The sequence below is a fragment of the Haemaphysalis longicornis genome, unplaced genomic scaffold (genome assembly GCF_048455015.1).
Source record: "Haemaphysalis longicornis isolate Haplotype H1 unplaced genomic scaffold, Haemaphysalis longicornis Haplotype H1 scaffold_5, whole genome shotgun sequence".
Lineage (NCBI taxonomy): Eukaryota > Metazoa > Arthropoda > Arachnida > Ixodida > Ixodidae > Haemaphysalis > Haemaphysalis longicornis.
In genome coordinates, this window is record NW_027526385.1 from 74,910,342 (window position 1) to 74,919,159 (window position 8,818).

Below are 8,818 nucleotides of genomic sequence, written 5' to 3' on the forward strand. Positions count from 1 at the left end.
TTTGAAACAAAAACCCATCAAAATATGTGGAAAGTCGGCCAGCGTGGCTGTATAATTTATGCCTCGAACTGACAAAATAAAAAGAGGCTGATTCATCCTCTCCTGGCTCCGTTAGGAGGATCGGCAGCCTCGAGTTCCTGCCGCTGGTGGGTTTAGTCTTCCCTGGCAGGTTTAGGGATCTTCGTTTGGAAGATCGCAGCATCGCTGCAGTCAGGCCTCCCCCAAGCGTAGGGACACTTGTACCCAGTTTCACCGGTGGGTGTCCGGCGGTGGGGTTCGAACCAACCACCTCCCGCAGCCGAGGCGAGTATTGTAACTCCTAGGCCACGGCTGCGGTGAGAACCGGCGGCCCTGAAATGGTCTTTTATCTTGACCAACACTTCTTTCACGCCAAATTATTCCTTACTTATGCCCAGAATTTGCTGTTAAGACAGTTAAAAACCGTTATATTAAGAAAACTTGGGGGATAAACATGCGTTAAAAGTGAGCTGTGTACTTTTTCTCCCCCATAAATGATAATGAAGACCATGATGATGATGTTTGTTAGCGATGATACATATGCAATTAGGGGATTGACCAATCATCCTCGGCTAAAAATCAAGATCTTCTCTTACTGCAGGGCCCTGTATAACTATTGTAGTGCCATCCGCTTCTAAATAAAGCCAATCATCATCAGTTAACGACAAAAACATTGTCACTTTCGTCATCACTGTTTAAACTTACGCGTAAACGGCTGCCGTATGAATTGGGAACAAAACTCAAACCGAAGTTATTTTAGTATACTTTGGGCATAACAGACAGGAACGGAAAGGTCATCTCATGTCATGCGAAAGCAGAACGACTGGTAGGCCGTCAGGGCAAAATAGTGGCTACCGAGTGACGGCAAAGGAAATTGTGAAAACCAAAATTTACACGGAAGGATGAAATACGAATATTTGGGCGGCGCAGAATGGTCCCAGAAAGAGCACAACCGGACTAGATGGAAATATCTTGGAGAGGCCTTCCAGTGGACACGAATGGGCTGTGGATGATGATGATGACTTTCGGTGTTGTGCAAGAGGGGATATATTTATAGGGCATATAAAATTGATGAGGTCGCCTTGTGTTGCAGACGAAACATATGGCCAAATCGTTTCGAAAAAACATATAAAATTGATGAGGTCGCCTTGTGTTGCAGACGAAAAATATGGCCAAATCTTTTCGAAAAAACTAAGTCCCCGCTCGGGACATTCCATTGCCATCTGGGCAGAAGTCAAGCGCTACCGGCGTGATGTAGAACGGTATACTTAAAGGTGTACTACACGTAGTTTTCGTGTTACGTTTTTTTCGCCGCTATGAGTGCCTACCAGCCAACTAATCACAGAATGGCACATTAGGTGTCGATCGAAGCGTAAACAATCTTTTACGGCGTCGCTTATTCATGTCAGTTTCGGTTTCGACAAAACGAACTCCCAGCTGTCGCCATGACAGGAGGTAGCATCTCACGTCACCATTCTTGTCGCAAAACTGCTGGTCTGGGCGCGAGCGCGAACGAGCGCACGCGCTCGCCCAGATCGGCCGAGGTCTTCACCATCCCCGCGCTCCCGGGCAGCATGACTTCAGTCCAAACACAATGACTTGTACAGAAGGTGTAGCTGTGCGTGCCAACCGCAGGCTTACTCGCGCGGGGAAGAGATTAAAATGGCTTTAAAATATGTTATAATGAACGGCCACTATTGAAACTTGCTGGGAGATATCTCCTCATCAAAAGAAAGCATTTCACATAGTTATCTCAGCTTTGAAATTCTTTGTTACCACTCATTTAAACGTGGTATAGGCTGCACCCACCACCAAAACAGACCTAATGTTTACTCCAAAACCCTTATTGACGCAAAAAATGACTAAACCTATCCTACAGGTCGTTTCTTACACACAAAATATCAATTTTGTCAACAAAAAAGACCGCCCACAAGGCTGGGGTTCGAACACCGGCCGCTAGCATCACGACCTAACGCTACGCTAACGCTACGCAAGTTCCTATTGGCGGTATCTCAAATTAATAGTGGAGGTCTTCAATAAGGACCAAGAGATGGCGCTAGGTGTAACGGGAAGCGCAGGGGTTGGACGAACGTGGCAAAGGAATGTCCCATTTATTGAGAACCCGCTCATTGATTTTAATATGCAGCGGAAGTAACGCATAGCCACAACGCTGATGCTGATGCCATTCACACTCACTGGCTTCGCGCCTAATCATGCCGACGTACACCTGGGGAGGAATCCCGAGTTGTGTCTGTTTCGAAGGTATCCGTTTTGCGCCCGTTTCAGTAATGACGTAATTGCCCTTCAGAGACCTCAGAGCCGATGATATCGCCTTGCTCACGCTGCGCCACAACCTGTTGTCTGCTTTCAACCATCAGGGCTCGCTGAAAGTGGACGCTTTTAAACGTTCTTGGAATGAATAAAACTGAGAATTCCGCCCCTGGTGACGCTGTGGTAAACTGCGCCCTCTGAACAGTTTAAAGTTTTAGAATTAATGAACAGTGTTTGGAAAAAGGGGTTTCAATTTCAAAAAAAGTTTAGAGTGGGAAACACGAAGAAATGCCTCTTCAAAATCAGAGACAGCTGGGCGAGTTGGAAGGGGTTCATATTCAAAAGTTTAACTGCGCGAAAGACGGATACAAGAAAGGACACAGACGAGCGCAGATCGTCTGTCTGTGTCCTTCTGTGTCCTTCTGTGTCGTCTGTCTGTGCTCGTCTGTGTTCTTTCTTGTATCCGTCTTTCGCGCAGTTAAACTTTTGAATATGAACCTCTTCAAAATCGAGGTAAATGATGTCAACATGCCGTTGCCGGTCTATGGCTGATGCGACGTCATGAACGGTTTGGACCTTGAACCCAAACGCCTCGTCATTTAGATATGCATCTTTAGTAGATTAGTTATCAATAGTCCGATTTTTAACATATGTAAAGTCAAAATAAACGTGTGCGTGTGTATGTGTGTAGTGTGAGCGCCGTCAAAAATCAAGAAAAGAGATTCGTTATATCGTTCACCAAGCTTCTGTGTACCTTCTATGTCGTTTGCTACAAAGCTTCTTTTGTCATTTACCTTCACAGAGTGGAATGGCTGATTATATTTTTCTCTCGGGGTGTTTGTGAAGTTGACAGCATTTATTCGCATTAGCGGGGTCTTAACTGTCAGCGTACACGGAATCGTACATACACTTTCTGGGAGTAAAAGGAGCTGCTAGATTCCCTGCGTGATGGCATACTGTAAATCCAGAAATGGTGCAGACTGGCTTTCGTGCCTCATGGCTGTTAAGCTGCCGGGGTGGTTTGACAAATCGCACGTGAAGATGGAGAGCTGTCGGGAGTAAAGGCTTTGTCGAATCGGCCAACGACACTAGACTAACGTTAAATATTCAGTGCTCGCTACCCAAGCGTGGAAGATACAGAAGGTACGGAGGTCGTTGGAGCACATGAACTTTGTCGATTTGAGCTAGGAGAACCCTTTTCGAGACGGAGTTGACATGTTTTGTATCCTGCTTTTGATACATGTTTAAGTAGCGCTGTGAGAATACGGTTGACCTGACGTTCGACATACGTGAAGGGGATAGTGCCAATGGATCTGAACCAACACCAGGCTTGCAATTGTAGGGAGTGAATTTGGAGCTCTGCATGGTTAAGGCAGATGAAAAGGTGGGAGATGAGATAGGCATTTGCATTTTAAGCCCTTAATGATAATGTATCGCGAAGGTAGTGGGCAGTGGGTGTGGGTTATGAACCTATTGGCATTGTACTGTGTAGCAGCCTTCGGAACGTGAGGACCTATGCCCCAACGACACCCATGCGTGTGGCCATTTACCCCATTGCGCACCACAGGAAACCGAGAACAAAGTAAAGACGATGCCACTCACCAAGGATCATCATCCTCATCGCGATGCCCTGGACACAAGCTGTGAGTGCTAGGGGGTTGAGGTTTTAGAAACAGAGGACGCTCAGTGCTGGCCGGGCCAGGACTTTAGATTTCCTCAACCGTACAGAACCGGCCCTTTCAACCCTTCGCAAAGAATCAATCATCACGATGATAGGCTGCACTCTGTTCATAATGCAGTGTGTAGCATACTGAACCACTATCATTGAGAATACGGGGGGGTAAGTATTTGTTTAGAAGATTTTGTGACCAAAAAATTCAACCTACAGAAACGTGGGATTTAAAGGCCTTGAATTTAGGCCGTCACAATAGGAACCAAATAGGAACCTCAAGGCCACAGAGTTCGAACGGCAGTCTTTAGCAGCCGGTCGGAAGAAGTTGCTAGACTTGAAAGCTAACCAGTAGAGAGCGCTACGAGCTGTCACTTCGGCATTGGGGGCGCAACGGAATGACGCTGTTCGGATTTGACAGAGGACAGTCGCAAGCAAATCTTTTAGGGTCGGCACGGTGTCTCACCTTCTAACCAATGTCCGGTGCAAGAACCAGACCGCTGACTAACACCTAGTTATTCATAGGCCACTTAACCTAACTTGACCGATATGGCGGTTGCCTCACGTGCCTGTTGTCTGCCGTCCTGGATTCAACGTAACACCATGATGAAAATAGTAGGGCGTCGCGACGTGACATTTAACTATAAGGCATTAGCCGGCAATAGAGCCGCGTTATAGAAACCATCATATTTTCTCAAACCCGGAATAGTAACACGTAAAGTACCGATTATTACACAGCCAGACATCTGCGACCCGCTAAAGGAAATTGACACGAAAACTGCCCCCTGACCGGACTAAATGAGTGGAGCACTTTGGTTGATTTGATTGATTGATTGATTGATTGATTGATTGATTGATTGATTGATTGATTGATTGATTGATTGATTGATTGATTGATTGATTGATTGATTGATTGATTGTAGGGTTTAACGCGCCGACGCAACGCAGGTGATGAGGCGCGCCGTAGTGGGGGGCTCCGGATTAATTTTGACCACCAGGGGATCTTTCACGTGCCCTGAAATCTCGTACACACGGGCGTTTTTGCTTTTCGCCTCCATGAGAAAAGCGGCCGCCGCGGCCGGGAATCGAACCCGCGACCTCGTGCTCAGCAGAGCAACGCCTTAGCCACTGAGCCACCGCGGCGGGTTGGAGCACTTCGGGATGGCCAAGACAGAACCTAGCGGATGGTAGGGCCAAGGAATGCTAATTAAACAACACTTGGGAATATGTCTTTTGGAGTTCTTTTCTCGAGATAACGACAGGCACTGGCTCAATTTTTTTGCTATTGGGGCTGAAAAACACGGCACGGCAAAAACACGGCACAAAAAAAAACAGCACATGGTACATAGCACGCCGTTCAGGCCAAGCTGCATTTCAGTTGTCACGGCTGCAATCGATACCTGGGAGGCACAGGAATCAGCACAGCCGTTACCGGTTATGATCGTATGAATTCCTAGATGCGGATCGTAAAAAACGGCGCCTTCCCAGAACGTCGGGACAGGAATATTTCAACACTGAAATAGCCGCCCATGCGTACTAGTTCAATATTTGAAGTCTGGAGGCGCGCGAACTAAGCTCGGAATGTGAGAGAGTAAACTCTATACCCGAAACGAACTCTGCAAACAGGGCACCGCGGAAGATATGTCGCAAGAAATTGGGAAACAACAATCTGGTTGAAGTAGACTCTAATCCTTTTTCCGCAAAGTACGATAACCCTAGTACAGGCAAACATCAGAATTTCTGTCAATATTTTGGTAACAACAGTTGGGCATGACAAATAACATGTGCTGGTTTAATGGGCGTATCGAATTACATGACGCGTATAATAGGTTCCTAAAGCAAACGTAACTAAGAAAAAAACGACTAGATTTGTGTCACCTTCCTTTTCTCTGTGTATTTTTAAATCCTTTAGCCATATAAACACTCTTTTTGCCTTAATAAACGATGTCTTCCGCACTGAAGCTACGCCTGGGCTGTGTATAGCATCGTAGTTTAGAGCTCAAGAATAATTTAACGAGGTGCATGAGCCTTTTTTCTCAACTTGGACACGAACCTCACTCGCGCCGACGCTCAGACATTGAGACAATTACAGAAAAAAACACTTACCCAAACAAGCCCAGTCGACTCGAAATATTCCCTCAAACACAAAAACAGACGCAAAATATTGGGAAATCATTTCAACGTATTTCATGCAACGTCGACTTCTCCTATCATGCGGCCCTCAGTAAAGACCGCCACAAAAACTTTCGCGTTAGGGCAGGCAGCTATGGCCAGCTACTACTCTTCGATTCAGAGAGACGTAATACTTCGAGCCCGGGGAGGAGCAGAAGCCTGTGGGCCTGCAAGATGGGCACGGCGCCTGGGATAATTGAAAATACTCTTTTCGTTTTTTTTCCAATAAAGATTTCGCTCTTTTCCTCCCCCCCCCCCCTCCTAATAATTTAGACCATCTTGGGACCTTTCGCGTGCGCCGAAAACACTACACACGGGTGTTTTTCTTGAATTTGAGCCGCGAACCAGCGTTCAGTTTCGCAACTTGTGTGAGCGTGAGACACCAAAGCCTTCTTCGCGACAACCAAGACACCTAGCCCTTTTCCTGCAGTCATGACGGGAATAAAGTCGGTTGCACCGAAACCTCAAGCTGCTCCTTTTCAAAGATGATTCAAGCTCATTCTGCAGATTGTAAGCTTGTCGGAGACTGGACCGAAAATATTGGAATTGGAGGCCTGATAAACTGCAGCCATGCCGAACGAAGCCATCCTCGATTACAATTACTTTTACCATCTGGTCGGTTGAATGCAGGTTTTTCTATTCATTCAAAACTGATTTTGAAGCCTATTTCTCACCTTTAAAGGCATTTGCAGGACAAATTTCTCAAGATTGGTCTATCATAGATTTGGTTTTGTTTACACTGCTGAGATATAAGTTTGGGGTTTGAAAGTTTAAAAGTTTGACGTTTGTGGTAGCATTTATATAAACCAAAAAAGGATACATACAAAGTACCCACAGGGACCCAAAATGTTGTCAAAACGTCTGAACCAATCAATACTACAATTTCCTGTAAAGTTAGCAACGACAAATGCAGCAGAAAATGTTCAGACTGCTTCCGTACTCTACGAAGCCAGGTGAGACACAGTGCACGTCCCTCGAACCATTTATTACGAGCATTATCAAAAAGACTCGCAACCACACGTTATTCTGCGTACCAATACAATTCTGAGCTCTATTTTTCATCTTTACGGTTATACAAACCACCAACATAAATGTCCATCATTACATAACCGTTAACAGAAATAACATACTGTATATGGGGGTGGTAGCCAGCGCCACTCGGACTACTCGGGGTGAAGGGGACCTTCTTTTTAACCCCCGAGCTGTGACTCGAGTGTCTACGACATGTTGAGAATGGTCGACCAGCGTTGAAAGCTCTTAACCTACCTTTGGCACCAAGACTGCCAGAACAGAGGCCCTCGCTATGCATGTAGCGAATCAGAAATAGGAAATGAGGGGCTCAGTATATTAAGACATAAAATAAGGGTTGGCAGTCAAGAAAACCTCGGAAAGCAATGGGGAGGTTCTGGTGGGTCAAGAAACGGGTGAAGAATTTTTTTGAGCCAGAAAAAAAAAAGTGGTGAAAAAATAATACCTAACATAAATGCCCTAGAAGGTGGTGGGGGAACAGCCCCGCCGGTAGCGTAGTGGTTATCGCACCAGACCAGTATTCTGGAGGTCCTGGGTTAGGATCCCACCCGGCGGGCATTTTTCACCACTTTCTTTCCGACTCAAAAAATTCTTCATCCGTTTCTCTAACCCACCAGAACCTCCCCTTTGCTTTCCGAGGTTTTCTTGACTGCCAACCCTTATTTTCTGACATACTGCATACTTATTTTGCCCGCATTTCTTTTCTTTTGTTTCCACTGAATGTACGAAAGAATATCTTGACAACTATGGTTGAAATCTCGTGCTTCTTTTGCTATCACATCGAACAAACACTCCAAGAACAATCTCCGAAATAAAAAACGACTCGTGGCGTCTGGTTCATAGTCCCAATGCAGGTGAGCGCAGAGCCGGACTGTTTCAAAGTGAGTTTTGTCTCCTCAGTTCAGCCGTATCGTATTCGTCTCTGCAAAAAACACTCGCCTCACTCTCGTCTTCCCATCTGAACCCTACGCGGCGAAGCTCTACGGAGGAATGGATTTTCGGGATCAGTGGCGCTTCTGGCCTGTTTCGCTGAATTAATTAGCCGCACGAGATTCTCCGACGTTAATGAGAAATACCATGCTTCGATTGACCGCTCGTTTGAAGTCCACGACACCCTGTGCCCTTTCCTTTTATTGAATATCGTCCAGTGTATTTTATGCACTCCATCCCGAGAAAAAGTGGAGATATAGCACGCTGTGCGGAGTGTGCCGGTATTCTGCCTCCTTGAAGAAGAAAGGTAAAAAAACAGAAACAAACTGCATTCTTCTTTTCATAGTTTTTCCTGCTTTCAGTTGAACACTAATCAAATAAGCCTAGCACCAAATCGTTACTACATTGCAGCCAAGCCAGACATTTTTGGGTTTGTTTTATTTTTTACCGCCGGGGTAAAACTGAGGAGAACGATTAGCGGGAGCTTCGTCGCGGTGCCTCTAAAAACTTTGACGACGAGTAAATTAAAAAACGTACTTCGTCTTGGTGTTCAGTACTTGTTAAAAAAGAAAAAGAAAACATTTAAGTTTGTGTTTCTAAGTTCGCTCTATTATTCGGCCGTGTACTGGTTCGGCAGCCGTCTTCCATCGATCAGTGCGAAACGAAATACGAAGAAACAACATGTGCGCATGACACAGCTCTTACTCTATAGTAAGAAATGGTAGAGGT

The 8,818-nt window shown here is 45.7% G+C and overlaps 1 non-coding gene across 1 annotated transcript; it reads left to right on the top strand.

The window, feature by feature from the left end:
- The first annotated feature begins 7,642 nt into the window (after positions 1 to 7,642).
- On the top strand, positions 7,643 to 7,715 carry Trnat-agu (transfer RNA threonine (anticodon AGU)). The gene has a single exon. It is a non-coding gene; the product is annotated as a tRNA-Thr (tRNA).
- Positions 7,716 to 8,818: the final 1,103 nt, after the last annotated feature.